Below are 22,010 nucleotides of genomic sequence, written 5' to 3' on the forward strand. Positions count from 1 at the left end.
ATCATAGAAGGAGATCAGGTTGGTCAAGCAGGACCTGCCCTTCACAAACCCATGCTGGCTGGGCCTCATCCCCTGGTTGTCCTGCAAATGTCGCATGATCTCCCTCAGGACAATTTGTTCCATAACCTTCCCCGGCACCGAGGTCAGGCTGACAGGCCTGTAGTTCCCCGGATCCTCCTTACGACCCTTCTTGTAAATGGGAGTCACATTGGCAAGTTTCCAGTCTTCTGGGACCTCTCCAGTTGACCAGGAACGCCGATAGATGATGGAAAGCGGCTTGGCTATCTCTTCTGCCAGCTCCCTCAGTACTCTCGGGTGGATCTCGTCCGGCCCCTATCTATCAGATAGTAAAGATGGAGGAGGAAAGAGGAGATAAAATGAGCTATGTCACATGAGCTTGTTCAAATGACTCCAAGTAGGCTAGCATTGCTCTTCATTGATGATATAGTTTGTTGTTTCATGGCAATGAAATGTAGAGTATTTAAAAAAAAATCACCTTGATTTGAAAGAGTTTCTACGTCACTTACTGGAGAGCAGTTGGTCATTTCTAGTTCAGTCAAAAACTCCAGTGAATTACTGATGCTTTCAGTAGGACTGATTACTATTTAAACATAAATCACTTTTTTTCCCCAACAAATGCAAAAAATCAAACAACCAAAAATAAACAACAAGCCAAAACAAAACATTACATTCAATTTTCATGTTAGATCTTTTTTATGTGTCAGCTCAGCACAGTCTCACCTCAGTCCTCAGTTGTGACTATGTAAGAACTTATCTACACTCTGGTTACTTTACCCAGCCTAACATGTATGTGCAACATTTATGTGCGTTAGAGGTGCCCTTTTTTGCAGCACTCTGCTGAAACTGGTGAATTACAGTTTGAGGAATGTGGGCAGGGAAAGAAGCAGAGGTTTCTGAAAGTGAGGTTCACTGATCTTTATTGCATTCAGGCTGGAGTAGTCTCACATTTAGAGAGATGATCTTCTGTCTCCTTGAAGAGGTGTCTGGATCCATGTTCTCCTGAACCTCCTGATGTTCCCTCTCCATCCTGGAGAACTACAGTGGAGATGCTCTTGTGATTGCTCTCAGCTCTTTCAAATGAGTTGCAAAATATTGTCTTTAATTTAATTTAATTTATTACTAAACGAATTTACTGATCATTGACCATTATGAAGTTATGAACAAAGCTGAGAGGCTGCTCACATGAGCAATTCAGCAGATCAGCCTCCTTATGAAGAATGCAGAAGCCACAGGTCCATTCCTTCCAAGGAAGGAAGTGAAGAAGTTGTATATGTCAGTCAGGCAGATGAAGCAAATTGTAGTTTATCCTTTGGCTAAAAAAAAAATGTACAACAGATTCTTAGTCCTAACATTTCTTCATTATAAAGTCAGAACACTAATGACTGCGGCCTAGCCAATGCATCAACATAGTTGTCTGCATAAGGTTTTGGACGAACTCAAGTAACAAATAAGTAAGAAAAAAAAAAAAAGATTGTTTGTTTGTTTTTCTCAATCATTAGGAAAAAAAATTAACTAAAATTGAAAAAAAAAAAGGAGTTACATTTGCCAGGTAGTTCAATTACAGCAAGCAATTTGATTAGCTCCACATCTGGGTTTCCTGGCTTTTTTTCAGGATAAGACAGGTGGCTTGTCCTGAAAGGGTGTTTTAATGCAGAGTTCTGTATTTATATTATGTTTCTTTTAGGTGTTGTATGTTAATAATTCAAACACACATTACTGGCAGGCATTACAACCAGGGCCTACTTTTTAACTCAAAGGATCACATTTCGAAGTATTTTTTAAAAGCTTGCATTACCAGTTTTTGTTGAGGGGAAGAAAAGGGGGAGGTATTAAAGAAACAAAAACAACTGGTAGCCTCCATTGTTGGCATAGGACATTTACCATTTGTAGATCAAGTCCAAGTCCTTGGCAAGTTGTGCATAAGCAGTTAAATTGAGAGCTGTATTTTTAATAATTTAATCAGATAAATTTCAACAAATATCAGCTTTTTAAATAAATATTTCAACAGTAAAGGCTCCTGAAAAAAGCCAGAACAAGCAATACTTTAAATGCCTGGAAACTGGAGAAAGGATAATGTAGAATAAATGAACTTGTGGTTCTCATTCTTTTTATCATTGAAAGAGATTTGAAGAGGCTACTTTAAAAATAGTAGGAGATTTTAGAATATAAACTTATATATAGTTTTATTTAACATATTTTTCTGAAAAAACAATAGTGATCTTGGAGCAAGAGACTTTCAAGGTTACTTCCATAACAACAAAACTGTATTTGGGAAAGAATGTGAATGTATCAGGACAGACTGAGGGACCTGGAACTGTTCAGCCTGGAGAAGAGAAAGCTCAGGGAGATCCCATCAGTGTCTATAAACACCTGAAAGGAGGATGCAAAGTGAACAGGTCTTTTTAGTGGTGCCCAGTGCCAGGACAGGAGGCAGTGGGCACAAACTGGAACACAGAAGGTTCCCCCAGAACACCAGCAGCAATTCTGTGCTATGCAGGTGACAGAGCACTGGCACAGGTACCCAGATGTTGTGGGGTCTCCTTGGAGATCCCTAAAAGCTGCCTGGACATGGTCCTGGGCTCCCTGCTCTGAGTGTGCCTGCTTGAGCAGGAATGGGCCAGATGGACACAGAGGTCCCTGACAAATTCAGTTGTTCTGTGATTCTGTGGAAAAAAAAAAAAAAAAGATTATTAATCATTGCTGATTTGGAACATTCCATGAATTGATTTCTTCACCTTCTGTTGCTGGTGATTTTATCTCTAACTTTTAAATATTCTTGTTGTTTAGATGAAAAAGAGGGTACGTGGCTTTACTTTGATTAATTTTTCTACCATGGATCCATAATAAAACTTCTGGCCTCTCAGACTATAATAAAATCCAAGCTATAACTGACAGCTACAAAAGGTACTGTTCTTTTACTTGTATTTATTTGCTTCAATTACACACGGTTTTATAGCTTTTTGACTGAAAGTATGGCGGTACCAGCCTTGTGTGGAAGAAGAAACTGCTTCTGTGGGACTGTAGTGACTAAGATCACCACTGCAATGTTAGTTCCCCCCAAAAGCGTCTTTCTATGTCTGTGTGTGTATGCATGGGAACTTAGGAATGCAAAAACTGAGGGTTTATTCTGGCTCCATTAATGATGGAGCTATTCCCTCTAAAAGTTGTTGTTGACGCTCAAGTGGTTCCTTGGCATGAGTCAGTTACATTTGCCCTTAAACTAATAAACTCTGAAGAATTTTGATGCTTAAAACTTGGAATGAATTTTCCAGTCCTAATTACTTTTCAAAATGTCATTATACAAACCTGAATACTTTAGTGCATTTATTTTCATAAAGTCCTGTGAACTGAGAAAGTTTCTGCAGAGGAAGTGCCTTCCACTAAGACAAAGCCTAAGTTATAAAGCTGATGGTGGTGGGTCTTATGGTTTGTGAGGTGAAGTCAGCTGCCAGTGTAATCTTCTCTGTTAGTTTGTATACTCAAAAATAATTACCACAGTTTTGGCTCTATGCTAATGAGACCTATGCTGACAGGCCAGGTTATTTGTTTCTACAAAATCCCAGAAATAGCTAATAATCTTCCCTAAATTAGTGATCATAGGGTTAAATATTTCTAAAACCTCAATTTCAAATTTAAGAGGTTTACAGCTTCCTTTGCTCACAGATTTTTTTTTTTTTCATTTTTCCATAAACACCACAGTATTTCCTGAAATCTCTGACCTATAGCTTGGATATCCCAATTCTATTCTTCAGGTTCTTTCCGTAAAAATCTGCAAAGTTTGAGTGTAGAACATTTAAAGGCAATTTTATTTGCTATGGGCAACTGGAGAAAAAGTTTTTGGAGGAACCTTGGTAGCCTCTCATATCTATTGAACAGTTTCTGGCTTTCACACATCTCAACTTTTAGTACAGAAATACAGAAGAATGTCTTGTCCTCTCAAAGAACAATAAAGTTAAGAAAGAGAAAAAATTCCACAGAATAACTAGGACCATTGCAGGTATGACCTGCAATTACAATGCAGTATAGGATTTGTCTATCTTACTCTTCAGTTTTGCCGAAAGCTTTCTACTGAAGCCACGAGGTGTTAGCTCTGCTAGGAGTCTTGCAATAATTAAATGAAAAAAAAAAGAAGAAAAGAAAAGAGACACTCTCGGGCTTCTATTCTGTTGAAGCACTTTTTCAATGTATTATTTGGTTTCCAAGTCATATCCAAGGAGACATAATGCCAGAACAATAAAACATTCTCCCTTGTTTGTAGAACAATTGGACTCTCATGGCAAAATACTGGATGCAGTGGAAGCCTATCCTCAACATGTAGCAAAAATCTGTGGAGAAGAAAAACCCAAAATAGAAACGTCTAAACAGGAGAATGCTACTATGTCAGGACAAGTTGGTGAGAAGAGAGACACTGGTCTTGCTCCTACTGCTCATCAAGCCATTAGGAAGGCTTCTGAGCTTCCACTTCATATAAGTGAATTTTTACTTATAGAAATACTTCTGAAAGCAAAGAAGAATGAAACTTCTCTAAATAGAGTGAAAAGCAAATAAATGGAAAAAAAAAAAAACCTCCCTGAGTTGTACTGTTATTTTTCCATTCTTCTCTTTCATCTGGCTGACATTTAATTTTGTTTATTATTAACAGAATCTCTTTGCTGTAGCTCTCTCAGTCATGAGAGGGCATAATGTGGAGCATACACGTTTGTCATAAGACCATAACTGTAGAAATTCAATTAAAAATATAACATTTGATCAGAGTCAGGAACAGAAATACTCTGCTATCCCACAAAAAGCCCTGCAAGAGTTTGGCTGCAAGATGCTGTAAGAGCCACAGCCAAGAGGCAGAGACCATAACAGCTCCAGCATGTCCCTATCTTCAGCATCGGCTGGAACCCAGGAGAGGCTGATTTATCAAATCTCCTAACTAGTGCCAAGGCTGTCCTGCACACATTTAACTATGAGATCATAGTGAGCAGCCTCTGCAGAAACTCAGGAATGCTCAGTGTAAGAATGAAGGATCTGCCATACCATGTCAAATCTCAGGCCCATCTGGGTAAGTACCCCACTCCAGAAGTGCAGTCAAGGTTGTTTGGAACAGGGCGTAAACCAGTATACATTCCATAGGTGAAGCCATTCAGCTTCCAGCTCTTACGTTTCAGTATTCTGAGCACAGATGTGACTGGTAGGCAGATATAATATATCACCTTTTATAGGTGTAATCCCTGAGAGATTCCCAAGCATTTTGCTGCTGTTTCTTTTAATTGAGAGTTAGAAAAATGGCAGGACAATGAGGTTAAGTACCTCAAAGCATGCAAGAAGTTTACTATTAGAAACATCTCTGGAACTGGCTAAGCCTTCCAGTCCTCCTTGAGAAGGATACTGACAACAGCAGGAGTCTAGACAAATTCTATGAGTTTCAGTGAGGATTCTCTAACATACTTAAGCATGGTTGTTTTTTTTTTTCCTCTATAGATTTTTAAACTATTTTGGAAGAATGAGGCATTCTCCAGTATATTACTGTCTTTTTTGTTTGTTTGATTTGTTGATCCACAGATCTGATAAAAGTACTGAGTGTATCTTCACAACTGATGCTGAAGGCCACCAAAGATGACATGCTCTTAAAGACAATGCGATCTAAATTTTTCTTATAGAGGCCATCAAATGTCTAAGGCAATGGGACAAAACTGTGTGTGAAAGATCTCACAAGTGCTAGGAAGTTCTAGTCACAACATTTTAAATGAATTATTGTCGGTAACTGTTCTTCTGTCAATGTAAAATATTTTCTTAAAGTTACTGAGAGAAAGTTTACCTCTGGAAGAGGTTTCTAAACACTGTTCATTTGCATGCAGAAAGAAACCCAAATTTGATTTTTTAAAAATATTTTCAGCCCTATGCCAGTCATGGCAACACAGTTCCATTTCACTGAGCAACTGAGAAGCTTTGTTTGCCTTTCAATCTAGAACAGCAAGTTTTTAACCCTGAAAACTGGTGCCAAACAGAACTGTCCTTCTGAAGACAGCTCTCTGTAGCAGGATTGTTCCCCACATGGTTGCTCCTTGACCTGCTGTCAAATGCAAAATCAAACACCTGTGGCAGATACATAAGGCTATGTGTGCACCACTGTTGATCCATCTGCAATATATTACATCCTAATTTATTACTAAGGGTGATTTTCAAAGGGGATTCATTAGACAGACAGAGTCCATTGCACAGTTAAGAAATTGTTTTTCTTCCCACCGTTCTAATTTTCTCTTCTTCTCAGGTTTCTGTTTCTTTTCATGCTATGGCAGGGATATTAAGTACTGGTGAGACAATATTTGGTTCAAAACCAGTGAGTCTGTTCTGGGCAATTAATGTGGGTGGTGAGCATTAGCTGACCCAAATTGTGTGGGTTGGATAAACCAGAAGAAGTGGTTAATTATCTTCTACAGCCCATATCTATTAAACGAGGAGTGGAATTTCTCATTTATACAGAATAAACCTGTGAGTTCTGGCATTGTCCTAAGAGAAACAAAGAAATATCTGTCTCTTAAAGGAGCAAGATTTTTCACATAGTTCTCTGTGGGTTCTATGATGATTTGATGTAGGAGACTATAAAATGGCTCTGGTAACAGTTGATAATACTTAGTGTCAGAAACAGATGACTGCCTCCTAGGGTTACATCCATGGGAAGATACACCTTGCTAAGGTTCAGCAACAGGTTTTCTCTTTAGATTGTTTTCATCTCTTTTTTAGAAAATAGGTAAAAATATCAGCTGCAGTTTTCCATGGTAGCAGATTTTAGCACTGTGGTTTCATTGTGACATGCAGTATATTAACCTGCATAAAGAACGTGCAGAGAATTACATTTGCTTCTACTAAATCTAGCCCTCTGCCCAAAGTAAAGCTATCTCACTTGGGCTACTCTCTCTGGAGAAATAAAATGATAGACATGTGTTTTTACCTAGGCTGGAATTGTTGAAAGTTTCCTTCCTTACCATGTTTAACTTGAGTCATACATTCAGTATTCACTGTTGTAGTATTAAATGTAGAGCACTTCTGCTTTTCTCCAGAGAAAACCACAAAGGCTGCCCCTTCATCCCACAGATTAACAGTTTATGGAGAAATCCAACGGCTCAGTCTTGAAGTTGAGAGCACTTAGAGTCTGTTGTGACATGGTTTTTGAAACACTTTCCTTTCCCTGTCCTTCTGCCACATCAGGCACTGCTACACTGAATAAAAACTTCTGTCATTTAAAATACAATCCAAAAGCTCATGCTGATCAGTTCCCCTTCGCCACTTGAGGTTTTGATGACGAACATTTTTTGCCATCTGGTAACAAGTTGCAGCTCCTGTCTGAAGAAGTCGCTCTGAGGTTAGGGGCTAATGATATCAAAAATGAGGATGTCTGGCTTATTGTAAGACTGTTTGGCTTAGATCAAGCTCTTTGATATGAGTGAAACTGCCTCATCTGGGAGAGGAAATGACTTAAAAGTGATGTAGCAGTTCTTAAAGGGAATCAGACAGTGGGAGATGCATACAGCTTGGCTGTCTTGCATGCCGCATTTAACTGGTATTACTGTTAACTCTCAGATCATGAAAGGCAGAACAGTGTTTCAGAACAGCTTTTATTATGCACTTTGCTGTAAATGAGGAAATAAAATGAGTGTGCGGAAAGCAATGATGTAAACGGAGGAGTTTTCACTTTATCATATCACTCATCACTTTCTCTGACAGCAGAGCTCCCCTGACTCAGCCATGCGTTGGGGAAACCGGGGCAGACACGGGTGAGCTGTGAGCCCCCACCCTGCCCATGATGCGATGAACGTCTCCCTCCTGTCACGTCTGGGAGGGAGCTCAATTCCAGAGAAGGCTGCCCAGAATCCAGGGGTTGACTGATTCCTTCAGACACAAAACTTTTCAAGTCCCTTGTGTTACGAAGAATATTCCTGAAGTGCCCCTCCTTACACTCCTCCAGCAGCCAGAGGTGTGTCTGCATGTAATTGTAAGGCATTTTCCCCCACGCAGTCCAGCTGGCAGACCTTCTGATAACCAGTGCAATCTGCTGGCTGACGTGCAGTGTGAAGTCAGCTTCTATCAATCAGGTGTGCCGGGGAGCACAAGAGAGGCAGGAGTGGGGTGTCTCCGGGACCTGCTGCAAGGCCATGTCCCTCCCTGCTGCCGCTGAGCCCAGGACACCTGCCTGCCACCCTGTGTGGTCTCACCCACTTGGCAAGTAACAAGCCTTGAACTACAGAAGGTGTACCTGAGGACAGGACGTAGTGTGAGAAAGCTTTTTTTTGTCCTGACCTTCAAACTTCATGGTACGTTTTGAAAATCCCTCAACATAAAAGTGGAGGTAATGTTAAGTCTTTCCAAGAAAAATCTTCCTGGATTTGGCTAGAATACAGCAAATTATATTCATAGAGACTTGTATGATGCTCAGTTTTCGATTTTTGATGAAAATAATTGTGATAACACAGCAATGTTTTGTTGTTGCTAAGCAGTGCTTACACAGAGTCAAGGACTCTTCTGTTTCTCGTACTGCCCACCCTGGGAGTAGGCTGGAGTTGCACAAGAAGTTGGGAGGGAACAGAGACAGGACAGCTGGCCCGGAACTAACCAGAGGGGAATTCCATGCCATATGGCATCATTCTCAGCCATAAAAACTGGGGGAAAGGGGGGCATGTTCATTGTGATGACATTTGTCTTCCCAAGAAACCATTACATGTGTTGAGCCCTGCTTTTCTGAAAGTGTCTGAATAACTGTCTACCAATGGAAAGTAACAAATGAATTTCTTAGCATTGCTCGCACTCCCAGCTTTTGTTTTACCTAGTAAACAATCTTCATCTCAACCTATAGGTTTTCTCACTTCTCCATTTCCAATTCTCTATCCCATTCCTCTGCAGAAGAGAAAGCAAGCATCTGCACGGTGCTGATCTGACTGCCAGAGCCAAATGACTTCTGTTTTTTTTTTTTTTTTTGCAAAAAAAGTACATTTGTACCCTGGCTTAATGGTCTGAGCATATGTACCCAGTTCTATTTTAGACCCAGGATTTCTCTCCTCACCTAGGCAACTGAATTCTCCCATTCTGGAATTAAAATTGTCTAAACAAACACTGTTTAGAAGTGAAAGTATGGAAATTCTATTTCCTTGGAAGCCCAAGGTGGTGCAAACTTGAAGGTGCAGTAAGTTTGCTGCTGGTTACAATTTTATTCAAGAGAGAAAGAATCAAAAAAAGTGACTGCATCTTGGAATAGATATTGTTTCAGATCTTGTCATGATATAGTTCAGCAATTGCCCCATCCTCCTAGCAATCATATCACACTATGAACAGTAGAATTACAGTTATTTTTGTATGATTAGAGAACCCAAATCCCTAGTATCCCTAACACCCGTTGTTCTGAACAGTTGCACAGCAATGGATTATGTCAACTTCTTTACAATCTTTAGTGAGACGGAGCTGAACCAAGGAGGGAGGCTTATAAGCAGAAATATTTAGGTACCAGTCCCACTGAAACCACTAGGGAATTAGATGTTTCAGTACTTTTGTGATTTGGGTCTTCTGTTTTTTATTATGGATCCCTCTCAGATATGAGCTGTAGATGTACTGCAGGCATCTGATTCTTAACTGCATGAAACCAGTCTGGACCAGCTGCATAATGTAGTAGAGTTTTGCTTGAAAACAGAGCCAATTATGTTGTTATTTATCCTTTTCAGCTTACCAAGGCTCCTGGACAGTGAAAATGTTGTCTCCCTATTGCCTGTTCATCCATCTTAGAAGTCAATCCCAACCACCCATGTAAAAGTGGTAAGCAATAACAGGATATGAATGGCCAAAAAAAAACAACAAACAAAAGAACAAAAAAGAAACAAGTAGGAAACAACTACTAATAGACATCCTGTTGTAGTTAGGAATAAATAATAAATCCTTTCTTGAGAGAGATACTTGCTGTAAGTAGCTGGGAGAAATCTCTAGTGATGTACTCCAGGCACCTACATGTTCAGCTGATCTCTTTTCTTTCTGCTAGAATCATGTCATGGAGAATGAAATGTTAGACATTTAACATCACTGACATCCATCTAGAGCAACATGTTAATTGCTTCAAATCTGAACTCCTGGCCAGGAGGAATCCACAGAACATCACAGCAATGGAACTGTTGCCATCTCCTCAGTTACTCCTTTTTTCACTTGCTCTTCTTGATTTGTTAACATCAGGTCAGGCATTAATAATCGTAGATTGTTTCTCTGCAAGCTCCTAGCCAGCTTTCTCATTCTCATCCTTGATGCACATTGAGCTTGCTGTTCACCAGCAGCTTCCGCTCATGAGCAGCAGAACATGTGTGTGGTTTCTTGTATCCAGCTCATGTAGCGTGTTATGACTGTTCACTGTGAACGTAGCTACACCTAGGTAAAAGATTACATGTGTTCCCTACAACTTCTTTGTGCTTCTCAGGAGCAATTGTATGTCACACAGGCCATTCTGGCAGAAGAGACCATCATTCTTTCTATGTTGCAAAGAAACCATGAATTTCTGATGCTGAAAATCTCACACACCTTTTGGTTTAGACGCTTAGCAGTTATTCAGGGTTTTTCTGTGCCGTGTTTCTGTTGGGAGAAGAAATTGATAGAACCATGCAGAGTCTTTGTGCAGTTCTATGAATTTGCCAGAAGTGTGTGCCAGGTCTCAAAAACTGAAAACAAGCAGGAGGTGTTTTCCTTACTGGGAAATCCAAATGTGCCAGAAGCTTGTTGCTTGTCTTTTTCCAAATTCAGTATTTTGCTTCTCTGGATTTTTCCTGGCCTTTCCTCACACACCTCTGCTCCTGGCATTACAGACAGTCCAACTGAAATCCTTTCAGCCTATGCAGCTTAGCTATTCTTAGCCACTGCTGTAATGATTGGTGCTTTTGGCAGGGACTTCAGCTGTCTCAATTACCTCTACCCCAAGGAATATTTTTTGTTCCTTCTATTTAATCTTTGTGACTGATACTCAGTAAAACCTTTTTCCAGAAGATAGCTTTTGTCGCAAGGAGAATGATTACAGGCCTTATGTTACATGTTAGAAAGGAATTAAATGAGAAGATTACAGCAGTCTTTTTAGGCCTTCTAATCTCTGAATACTCTTCTCAGGCTGATAGCCTGATGTCAGTTTTAAAATCTTCCAGACAACCACTGAAATTAAGGAAGTAAATATATTTTCCAGGAGATGGTGTTCAGATTTTTTTTTAAGTAAAAATATTCTCCTTTTGCACTATGGGCCCAGGTCAGTATGGGCCTAATTGTAACATCACTGGCCACAGTGGCTTTGCTAAGATGGATAATGGATTAAGGATATGAATTTCATACGTCTTGCTCCAGTCTTCTCTCCTGACACATCACTGTTCTTCACACTGACTGGCATATTAGTGTATGCACACAATCACAGAAAAATGCAGGTGACGTCAGAGATCTCGGAAAATCCAGTCCCCATCTACCTGGCCCCCTGCTAAGAGCTTGAAAAAGAGTCAATTTCCTCAGAGCCCTCTTCAGCTCAGTTTGAGTATCTCCAGAGAAGTGTCTTGCAGGAAAGCTATGGCTGAGTTACCCACTGGATCCCTTTCCTTCATATTTGCAATTCCCTTTTGCAACTAAACCACTTAATTCTATTTCTCAAAAAATCTTTCCTTAGCATGGCCCTCACCCCATGGTGGTTGGGCCTATGCAGTATATGAGACCTTATCAGCATCCCATGGGGAGTTCATATCTCCCTTGGGTGAGAAATGTCAAAGATCACTCAATGACCTGAGAATTAAAAACTTTGATGTGTCCCCTTGCATTCACATGCACATGGAGAATGGTGGTTGAATCTGCCCATTCTGCCTCTATAAATTGAGAAGACTGAATCACAGAATCATAGAAATATAGAATGACTTGGGTTGGAAGGGACCTTAAAGATCATCTAGTTCCAACCCCCCACTGTGGGCAGGGCCACCACCCACCAGATCAGGCTGCCCAGGGCCCCACCCAACCTGGCCTTGTGTGTCTCCAGGGATGGGGAATCCACAGCTTCTCTGGGCAGCCTGTGCCAGTGCCTCACCAGCCTTTGTGTAAAAAAAATTCCTGTAGTATCTAAATTAAATCTCTCATCTTTTAGTTTAAAGAAATTCCCTCTTGGCCTATCATTATCAGACCATGTGAAAAATTGCTTTCCTTCCTGTTTGTAAGTTTCTCTCAAATACTGGGGGGTCACAATGAGGTCTCCCCAGAGCCTTCACTTCTCCAGACTGAACAAGTCCAGTTCCCTCAACCTTTCTTCACAGGAGAGGTGCTCTAGCCCTTTGATCATCTCTGTGGCCCTTCTCAGGACCTGCTCCAACAGCTCCATGTCCTTCCTGTGGTGGGGGCCCCAGGCTTGGACACAGTACTCCAGATGTGTCCTCCCAGGGACAGAGCAGAGGGGGACAATCATCTTCCACACTCTTTTTACCACTCCTCTTCTGATGCAGCCCAGGATACTGTAGGCCTTACTGGCTGCCGAGTGCACACTGCTGGCTCGTGTCCAGCTTTTTGTCCACCAGAATCTCCAAGTCCTTCACTGTGGGGCTGCCATGAACGAGTTCTTTTCCCAGTCTGAGATTGCCTTCACCCAAATACAACACCTTGCACTTGGCCTTACTGAATTTCATTAGGTTCACAGGGGACCACTTTTCAAGCCTGTTCAGGTCAATTAGATGACATCTTTTTCTTCTTTTGTATCAACTGCATCAGTCAGTTTGGTGTTGTCTGCAAACCTTGAGGGTGTACCAATCTGAAACTCACCTGCCTTCCTGAAATATTCCTATTTTGGAAATCAAGACAGAAATAAAATGTCCTTCTGAATCCAAAGCCATTGACAGGGCGGGCTTCATTTTCTTGCCAGTGGACACACAAGACAGAGCCATGTCCTGTGTTAGGCAGCCCATGCTCAGTTATTCCCTGGACAGCTGGATAGCAGGAATGATATCTTGGAAGAGCTGTTGAGGCACTTTAAAACCAGGTGCATATGTTATTAACATGAGCTGCAGAGTCTTACCAATAACTCTGAATTTAAGACACGATATAGCATATGCAGAATACACGGTAGTAATGAGACAGATGGAACAAATAACCTGAGGCCATGCCAGGAGGAAATATCCCCAAGGCAGTTAAGATGAACCACTTGGATTTTCTGTGGAAAAGAGCCACTTTTTGAGGTTCAGTCAGTGGCAGTGGCAGGACTTGCAGCTGCAGTGCGGCAGTCTTATTTCCCTCTAGAGCAGGGCTGTGGAGATAAGCACGGGCTGTGTCACTGAGACGTGGGAGTCAGAGGAGTAAAAATGATTTGCAAGCCTCAGGTGGAAGATGTGGCTGGGTGGAGATGATTCTTCCATCCCAGGAAAACTTACACAATTCTAGACATTTTTCCCATCATGTGTCATAATATAAAGGAAATTCTGACTAATTCTTTAATTTGGCAAAGGGAAAAAGAAATTTGGGACAGCCATGATGATTTATTTAAGTGCCATTGGGATAAGATGTTTTAATTTTAACTGAATGTTATTTCTCTAATTAGCTTATACTAATAATTTTACAAAAATCATTAGAAGCTGAAAACATGACGTAACTATAATATTGGGAAATCAGATTTCTTTTTTAAAAATGAAAAATTAAATCAAGTAATTAGATCAATTTAATGTCTTCTTCTCCCAAAAGTTTTAAAATGACAATTTTTAATTTTTACTGGAGAAATATTTCAACAAAAATTTATCAAACAAATCACACCCTTTTATTTTTTCTTCGCCTCTGTAGAACAACTCCCATAGTGTAGAAATCATCATTTCTTTCTTCTAGCAGAGAATAAAACACCTATGAGCATATTTTGGAAAGGTGTAATGAACTACCTGCTATCAGTGAGCTGGAAAATAAAAGGGGATAGCAGGCAATAGAAAACAACCTGTCAGAAACCCCCAGCACTTTGAAAAAAACCTGTGTGTCTTTAGGAAAAAAAGTGTTTTCCTCTTTCAAAAACAGAGGAAGTCAAATAGAAGACAAGGAAAATATAAACATTTATAATACTTTCTGCCTGTCTATATTTATTTATTTTAAAATCACAATCTAATGAAGATGATTTTCAGATACTACATCCTCCTTCTCCCCCAAAAAACATTCCAAGTTTTTGTGAAAGCAGACAACCTTCTCTTTTTTTTTCATCATGTCTGGCTGATGCTTTACCTAATAAATCTTCTCTCCAATTTAATTAAATATACAATTTATTTAACAGAGAACTACACATGTATACCTACAAGAGGCTTACCACCACTTCTGGCCAACTTGTATGCTCAGGGGACTCCAGCTACAGAATTCAGTGGAAAACTCATCCTGACTTCAGCACTGGAGATCCTACTGATACTGTAGAAAAGAGGATGAATTTCAGATGCTGAGGCAGAGCTAGCAAAAGCCTGAAAAGTCAGAACCCAGGCAAGGCATTTGAAAGGATTCAGCTCCCTGTGGCTCTTACTGGAATAAGCTGAGGACAATCACAAAGACAAACAAACAGCAAAATGTGGTCTATAGGTTCAAATTGTCAGAAATTTACTGAGCTCACTAACTGAAAGTGAAGTATCTTGACAGATAGCTACAAGTGTAAAGAAAGCTAAGCTACTCCAAACAGTGCTCTTGCTCCTGATTGTGTTAGAAGACCACAGTCTTGGCTGCCAGCTTGTCTATACACTCTTTGTGACCACCAGGAAAAGTATTCACTTGCAGTGAGTCTCTGGCTCAGCAGATGAACCACACGAAGACAGCCTGGGTGTTTCAGTCACTTGTGATCATTTCTCTTTTCTTGGGAAATGCATTTTTAAAACCTAGCCATGATCCTAAAAGCTGAGGTATACTAAAAATTCTGGCCACAGAAGGAAAGAAACTCTATGTTTTTATTCACTGCTTGTTTTGAAAGGATTTGGTCCAAATTGCAGAGAAATACAAAGAGAGACTCCCATTGACTTAGCAGGCTTTGAGTGAAACCTCAAGGGCTTAATATTAGATTCCTTGAGTACATGTGCCAACAAAACTTGTTTTGGTGGGAAACTTTGGTCAGTAGACTCTTGCTTTCACAGTTATCCCATGTCCAAAAGTCTTTGCATCTTCAGCTTTGTCTCTTGTCTCCTGTATGGCTATGGATGGCTCATGCATGTGAGAGAATAGAGTAGAGTAGAGTAGAGTAGAGTAGAGTAGAGTAGAGTAGAGTAGAGTAGAACAGAGCACAGCAGTTCGGTTCAGTTGGAAGGATCTTCAGAGATCATCAAATCCAACTGCCTGACCAGAGCTAACCAAAAAATAAAGCATATAATTAAGGACTTTATCCAAATTGATAACCATCTTGAACACTGACAACCATGAGGCATCAGCCACCTCTCTAGGAAGCCTGTTCTAGTGTCTGACCACACTCACAGTAAAGAAATGCTTCCTGATGTCCAGACTGAACCTCCTCTGACACAGCTTTGTGCTGTTCCCATGAATTCTGACATCAGTTACTGAAAGAAACTGGTATCTCCCTCTGCTTCCTCTCCTCAGAGACTTGCAGAGAGCAGTGAGGTCATCTCTCAGCCTCCTTTTCCCCAGACAGGACAATCCAAGTTTCCTCAGCTTCTTCTCATAAGACATGCCTTCCAGCCCTTTAACCAGCTTTGCTTCTGTCCTCTGGACACTTTCAAAAATCTTAGCATCCTTTTTATATTGAACTGCACACAATATTCAAGGTGAGGTGACACCTGCACTAAAAGTAGGAAGATCGCTTTCAGGATTCTTGTAAATCTCTCTGTTACTTACCTGCTCTTCCCACTTACAGGGATATTCCCACCTTGACTGTCCTGAGGTTTCAGCACTCCTCTGGGGCCCCTTCCTCATGGACATGATGCTGGTTTTTAGCAGGACTCCTCTCTGATATTCTTCTCCAGACCCATCTCGTTTCCATAGCAACACCGGGCAACAACCAAGATGCATTACACTTTCTTTCCATTCTTCTGGCACTTGATTATAGATGCTGCTGCCAGCAGGTAAATTTAAAATGAATAAAAGGCAGGCCTTCACACAGCTGGTAGCTGACCCACATATTTAGCTACCACAGGAGGCCACAGACTTGAAGAAATAAAGTCCAAAACAGATTGAAATTGGAGTCATATGTGGGAACCTCATCCCACTTTGCTCATCGATTTGATGGGCAGAAGAAGCAATCCAACAGCTACAGCATTTACTCTGTAAAAGATCCAGCCATGGTGTTTTTACAGTCTCATAACATGAATTTTGTTCAAGATGTTTCTTAGCTTCAACAAATGTATTTCTTTAAATTATCCCTATCATGTGGGGAAGGAGATATTTGCTTTCTTCTTATATCCTTCCACTGAAAGATATTTGCCTTTGAGTAGGGCACAACTCCGTATGTGGTTGATGGCCGTGCTCATGATAAAGTAAGTTCATTATTTCTGTTTAAGAGGTCCTTGAGATTCCAGATAGACCATGATTTCCCATAGCTTTGTGACGTCTGAGCGTTCGTCCATGAGCCTACAGTGCTCCAGAGCAGTCCCTTCTGGACATTCAAACTTCCTGCTCTGGGAAAAAAAGGGAGGGGTTAGCAGATAGCTATAAAAATATTCGTTTGACCCTTCCCATTTCACAGGTTCATGAAGAAGCTTTTCTTCCTATTAATTCAAGTCACTCCACACAAGAATATGATCATTTGAGCAGAATGCTCTATTATTAACAGACAAAAAACATGGGCATGAAACATTCAGCCTGAAACAGATATCTGCTCAGGAGAAACCTTCTCTTTTAGCTCCTTTGTGTAGTTTTGGTATCTTCTCATTCTCAGAGCAAAACATCAGGAAGGAGGTCAGATAGTTTTTACACTTCCATTTTTCCAAATAAAATTATTTCTCTTCACAGGCTCTCATTTATGCCTCATATCATTTAAAACCTTAAAATTATTAAAAAGCTCTTAAAATCAACCAGGATCGCAAAGAAATTTTCCCTGGGAATGCTTCACAGCTGTGTTAAAATTGACTTACCTTACACTTACTGCAAGGGATAATTTGGTATAAGGTTTCTTTCCTCAGCTTGAAATATAATATGAGCTCCTCCCACTTCAAAGAAATAGACGTACCAGTACTTAAGGCACTAGCAATCCTCAAGACCTGGATTCCCTCACCCACCACATGTGCTCTCCCTCCCTCCTCCAGTCCCTACCCTGCTCTGCTCCTTGAGTCTAGCATCTGCTCCCATAGTCTCACTACAAAGTACAATAGTACTTATATAGCCATAAAGGAGAATATTATCACACCAGCTCTTAAAACTATGACTTTACTCATCCATTTCTGGATGACTTGTTTTTCCCACTGCCTCTTTCTTGCTGTATATTTCTGTTGTATCAGATAATGTTTGAAAAGAACCAGAACTCCTTCCAACTTTTCCACCCATTTTTTAGTATGATTTTTTTTCTCCAGAAATTTTGCCTGACAGTCTGTTACCCTTTCGTGACATGGACTGCAGTACCCATTGTTTCACTAAGAGCTGTTTGCTTTCTGGTGCTATGTTCCAGTCAGAGTTCACCACCAGTTTTAACACGGAGCCTCAAAAAGCAAATGTTAACTCCTTCCACAGGAACAAACAAATCTGATGGAGGACTGCTAGAAGCTAGATCTGCATTCAGGACCTGACTGTTAGTCCTAGAGCAAAGAATAATCTTCTGAATAAGCCCACAGGCTAGGATACAGGCTGAGTGTTTGTACAAATTGGAACCCTCATCTCAGCTCTGCATTGTAGTAACTTTCCAAGCACCACATGGAAAGGATGTTGTCTACAGCATCTCCAGGCTCATGAGGTCAGACTTAAATTAATACTCTAATTATACTCCTCTTTCAGTTGTTAGGTGAGACTGCTGTCAATTACTTGGGGCAATCCCAAGCACAAATACAGGCTGGGTGGAGAATAGATTGAGGGTAGTCCTCCTCCTCAAGAGCTTAGGGCTGTTGATTGACATAAAACTCAACATGTGCACTTGCAGCCCAGAAAGTCAACTGGGCTGCATCGAAAGAAGTGTGGCCAGCAGGTTGAGAGAGGTGATTGTCCCCCTCTACTCCACTCTCATGAGAAACCATCTGAAGTACTGCATTCAGATCTGAAGCCCCCAGCATAAGAAGGACATTGACCTGTTGGAGCAGGTTCAGAAGAAGATGATCAGAGAGCTGGAGCACTTCTGTGAAGAGAGGCTGAGAGTTGGAGTTGTTTAGCCTGAAGAAGAGAGAGCTATGGGGAGACCTCATTGCAGTCTTGCAAGTACCTAAAGGGGACCTACAAGAAAGCTGGAGAGAAACACGTTAATAGAGTAGTGATAGGACAAGAGGTTATTGTTTTAAACTGAAAGAGGGTAGATTTTAATCAGTGAAGAAATTTTTCGCCATGAGGGTGGTGAGGCCAGGTTGGATGGGGCTTTGAGCAACTTGATCTAGTGAATGGTGTCCCTGCCTATGGCAGGGTGTTTGGAATTAAATGGTCTTTAAATTCCCCCCCAATCCACACCATTCTACGATTCTATGATTCTACCAGATAAAGAATTTATTTGCTGATTTTATCCCTAGAAATTCTTCTGTTTCACACTGGCCATGGAAGGATACTAAAATAACTGGGCTTACATAGTTGTTTCAATTAGATATTTACAATTACATGAGCAAATTCAGGTCTTGGGGGCTATAATACTTCCTTACCTGTCAAAGATGCTGTAAAGATAAACATATCAGTGGATATGAATCATTCAGTTGTTGCTTTGTTTGCAGCCTTACAAGTCAATATAGATATGATCTGTGTGTATCATGAAAGAGAAAAGTTAATCAATGCATACAATAAGTATATTATTTCTCAAAGATGCCATGACCAGCTATTCCCTTTAGTTCATATTCCTATATGTAAGTTTTAAAAGCAGTTGTGTTTTCATAGTCAAAAAGAGGTAACAAAACTGCGTACAGATACAGCTACTCAGTAGGACTGTTATATAAATGAACTATGTTTTCTGAAATTAGTAGTGATTTTTCAGTGTTGTGTCCCAGTAGAGACATTTCTGTAAAAGTCGTCTCATCTGCAGTTAAGGGTGTGTCATGTTTTGAGATGTTTCGTCATGGAAATTTAAGATAGAGATAGATTTCTCCTTGGATACAGAGAAGGTGCTGGAGAGACAGTATTTGTCTAGATTACAAAACTCCAGAGTATTTCCATCTTTTCATGTCAAGGATTATTATTGCAAAACATGGGAAGACCAAGACACACGCATTTATTCTCACTCTTTATTTTCTGCTTCATATAGTGACTGCTTTACCACATCTAATTCTGAGCAATAAGAGGACAAAGCCCCAGCAGAAAGATGCTTCAGCAGAAAGGTATTATTGTAATCCGAGAAGTGAACTGAAAGACTCTGTGAAGGTTTTCCTAATATCCTTCCAGCCATCAACAACTTCATTGAGAGATTTAGTTTTGGGATTACTGAAATTATTCATGAATTCAGCATGAAAACACAGGGCAAAATGAAAAAAAACCTCATATTTTCTTACAGAAATTTCATAGTGAAATGCTGCAACTTCTGGGGTTTTTTTTAGAGGGCCCAAGGTACTAAAAAAACACATCAACTTCCTTGTTTATATATGCATATTATATTTACAAAGAACCGACAAGCAAGAAAGGACACATCTAAGTATCTTCACAAGGACTCTATTTGAATTAAATAGCTAATACTACATAATGCTTGTGGTGGTAAATGTGTGACCCCAAATTCATTCAGAACTTTGTATTTTGCACGAGTTTTTTCTCTTAACAATGTATTACATACCAACAACACCAGAAGGCAGGAAGTGTAGGAAACAATAAATTCCCATTGTTGACACAATACTCTTCCATAAATTGAACCAGACATTTGCTGACAAGCCTGCCACAAATAATATTCAGAAAGTGCAGCTACTATTATTAAAGTGAGGAATGTCTAGCTAGCATCAGTTGCTTTTGCTAAGATGAGAAATCCTGTCTAGATTCCATCAATTGATTTTATTAAAATAAAGAAGCCTGTCTAGCTAACATGCCCTCAGGCCATCAACCAGGAAATGTGATCTTCCACAAAGATTTTGAAAATGCTCACTCACTGCTGATCAGCTATGGGTGAGTGAAAACATGAAGACTTTACCTCTCAAATGAACATCTCTTAGTCAAATGACTTATTTAAGTGATGACATTTATGAGGTCATAGCAACATCAGTGGTCCTCCGCTTATGGAAATAAGAGAAGCAACAATGGAGGCATTGCCAGCTTACCGTGTAAGGACAAGATAATTAGCTGATACTGGACTGTAATTACATGCAGTTTTCCTCATTATCTTCTGGACTAGCTAGCAAGTAAAGTTCCTTTTGCCTTGAAAGGACTGGCCAGAATGATGTCATCCAAGGGAACTTCTACTCTTCACTGGATGATGCACAGGGTCCCACTGACATTTCTTTCTGGCTGTTAGCAGCAGGAGTTCATACTCTATCCTTTGACATCTTTAGGTCTGTGGTATACCACATGTGCAATGTGACTGGCCAGTTCCACTTGCCTCTCCTCCTCTCCTGAACCCTGTATTCGTAATCAAGGCAGAGAGTTTACCTTCAGTTTAATTTTTGAAGAAAATGAAGTTATTGGCCTTTGTCCTTGGTCTCTTTCATGATAAATTACATCCTGCTAGTCCTCTAGAGTCTGCATCCAGGATCATTAAAAGAATTGCAATAAGAACTGTGCAAGAATCCTTCAGCCATCTTAGACTTTAGGGGTCAGTGGTCATTGTGAGACGTAGTTACACTGATTGCAGAATTTCTAACTTGCTTATGTATGTAAAATTCTAACTTTCTGCCCAAGAAAATAATGTGTTTTTGGAAACTGTGCGGTGTTGTCCTTTCTGCCTCCAGTTTTTTACCTTCTCTTTACTGAGGTTCTCTTTGTTGAGGGTAATTCAGTTTGTTCTTTCAGTTCACTTGGCTTGGATCAGTGTTAGTATCATTTTCCTTTTCAGTTTTCTTGTCTGTGGCTAAGTGGTCTGTAAAGTAAGGAAAGCGAAACTGTCAACTTCAGGTGTTAGACTGTATTTTCTGTTTGTCCACAGCTAACCAACTATCCCTGCAGACCTCATGTGGTGATATACCCAATCCACATGAGCCATCAACCGTATCTTGTAGGCTGGTTTGTGCCACAGACTTGTGCAAGCCGAAGTGTGATAGCTGGAAGTGAAGGTCATGCACTGAGTCTGAATCTTGCAGATGAGTAGGCTGAAAGAGCATGGAAACAGACTCAGCTCAGGGTGTGTTCAGAAGACAACCTTGACTACTTAGTTTCTTATTCAAGTTTATTTTCCTACAATTTATATCAGTGTTGGTACAAAAAATGGACCTTCCCACACATCTTGCAGCTGTAATAGCACATAATATACCTGTCTTTAAAAGTCAGATCAGTTATCCTCAGGGTACTTAGCCACCTGATCTGGAATATAGGGATAGAGAGCAGAATAAGGCCCCATAATTCAGAATGAAAAAGTTAGTGATTTGCTATTCCACCTGGACTATCACAAGTCTGCAGGTCTGGACAAGATCCATACAAGGGTACTGAGGGAGCTAGCGGAAGTGCTCGCCAAGTCACTTTCCATCAGTTATCAGCAGTTCTGGTCAACTATAGAGATTCCAGACAAATGAAGACTCACCAGTGTGATGCCCATCTACAGGAAGTGTCAGAAGGAGAATCTGGGAAACCACAGTCCTGTCAGCCTGACCTTGATATGAGGGAAGATTGTGGAGTAGATCATCTTGAGTACGATCACACGGCATGTGCAGGACAACCAGCCAATCAGATCCAGACAGCAAGAGTTCGTGAAAGGCAGGTCTTGCCTGACCAACCTCATCTTCTATGAGTGGGTGACCTGCCTGGCAGATGAGGGAAAGGCTGTGGGCGTAGTC

General features: G+C 40.5%; 1 long non-coding RNA gene across 18 annotated transcripts in view; it reads left to right on the forward strand.

Moving 5' to 3' along the window:
* The window catches only part of LOC110393262, a 98,514-nt gene that overhangs the window by 47,614 nt on the left and 28,890 nt on the right, over positions 1 to 22,010 (forward strand). For 6 of the 18 annotated variants that reach the window (XR_002434915.1, XR_002434916.1, XR_002434917.1 and 3 more), the window contains 3 exons: positions 2,809 to 2,925; positions 4,280 to 8,321; positions 9,720 to 9,810. The exons of 3 other annotated variants lie outside the window; for them this stretch is intronic. This is a non-coding gene — a long non-coding RNA (uncharacterized LOC110393262). Of the gene's footprint in view, positions 1 to 2,808; positions 2,926 to 4,279; positions 8,322 to 9,719; positions 9,811 to 19,351; positions 19,425 to 22,010 lie in introns of all 18 variants that reach the window. 9 more of the 18 variants (XR_002434924.1, XR_002434920.1, XR_002434914.1 and 6 more) reach the window with 8 other exon arrangements.

Source organism: Numida meleagris, chromosome 2 (genome assembly GCF_002078875.1).
Source record: "Numida meleagris isolate 19003 breed g44 Domestic line chromosome 2, NumMel1.0, whole genome shotgun sequence".
Classification (NCBI taxonomy): domain Eukaryota; kingdom Metazoa; phylum Chordata; class Aves; order Galliformes; family Numididae; genus Numida; species Numida meleagris.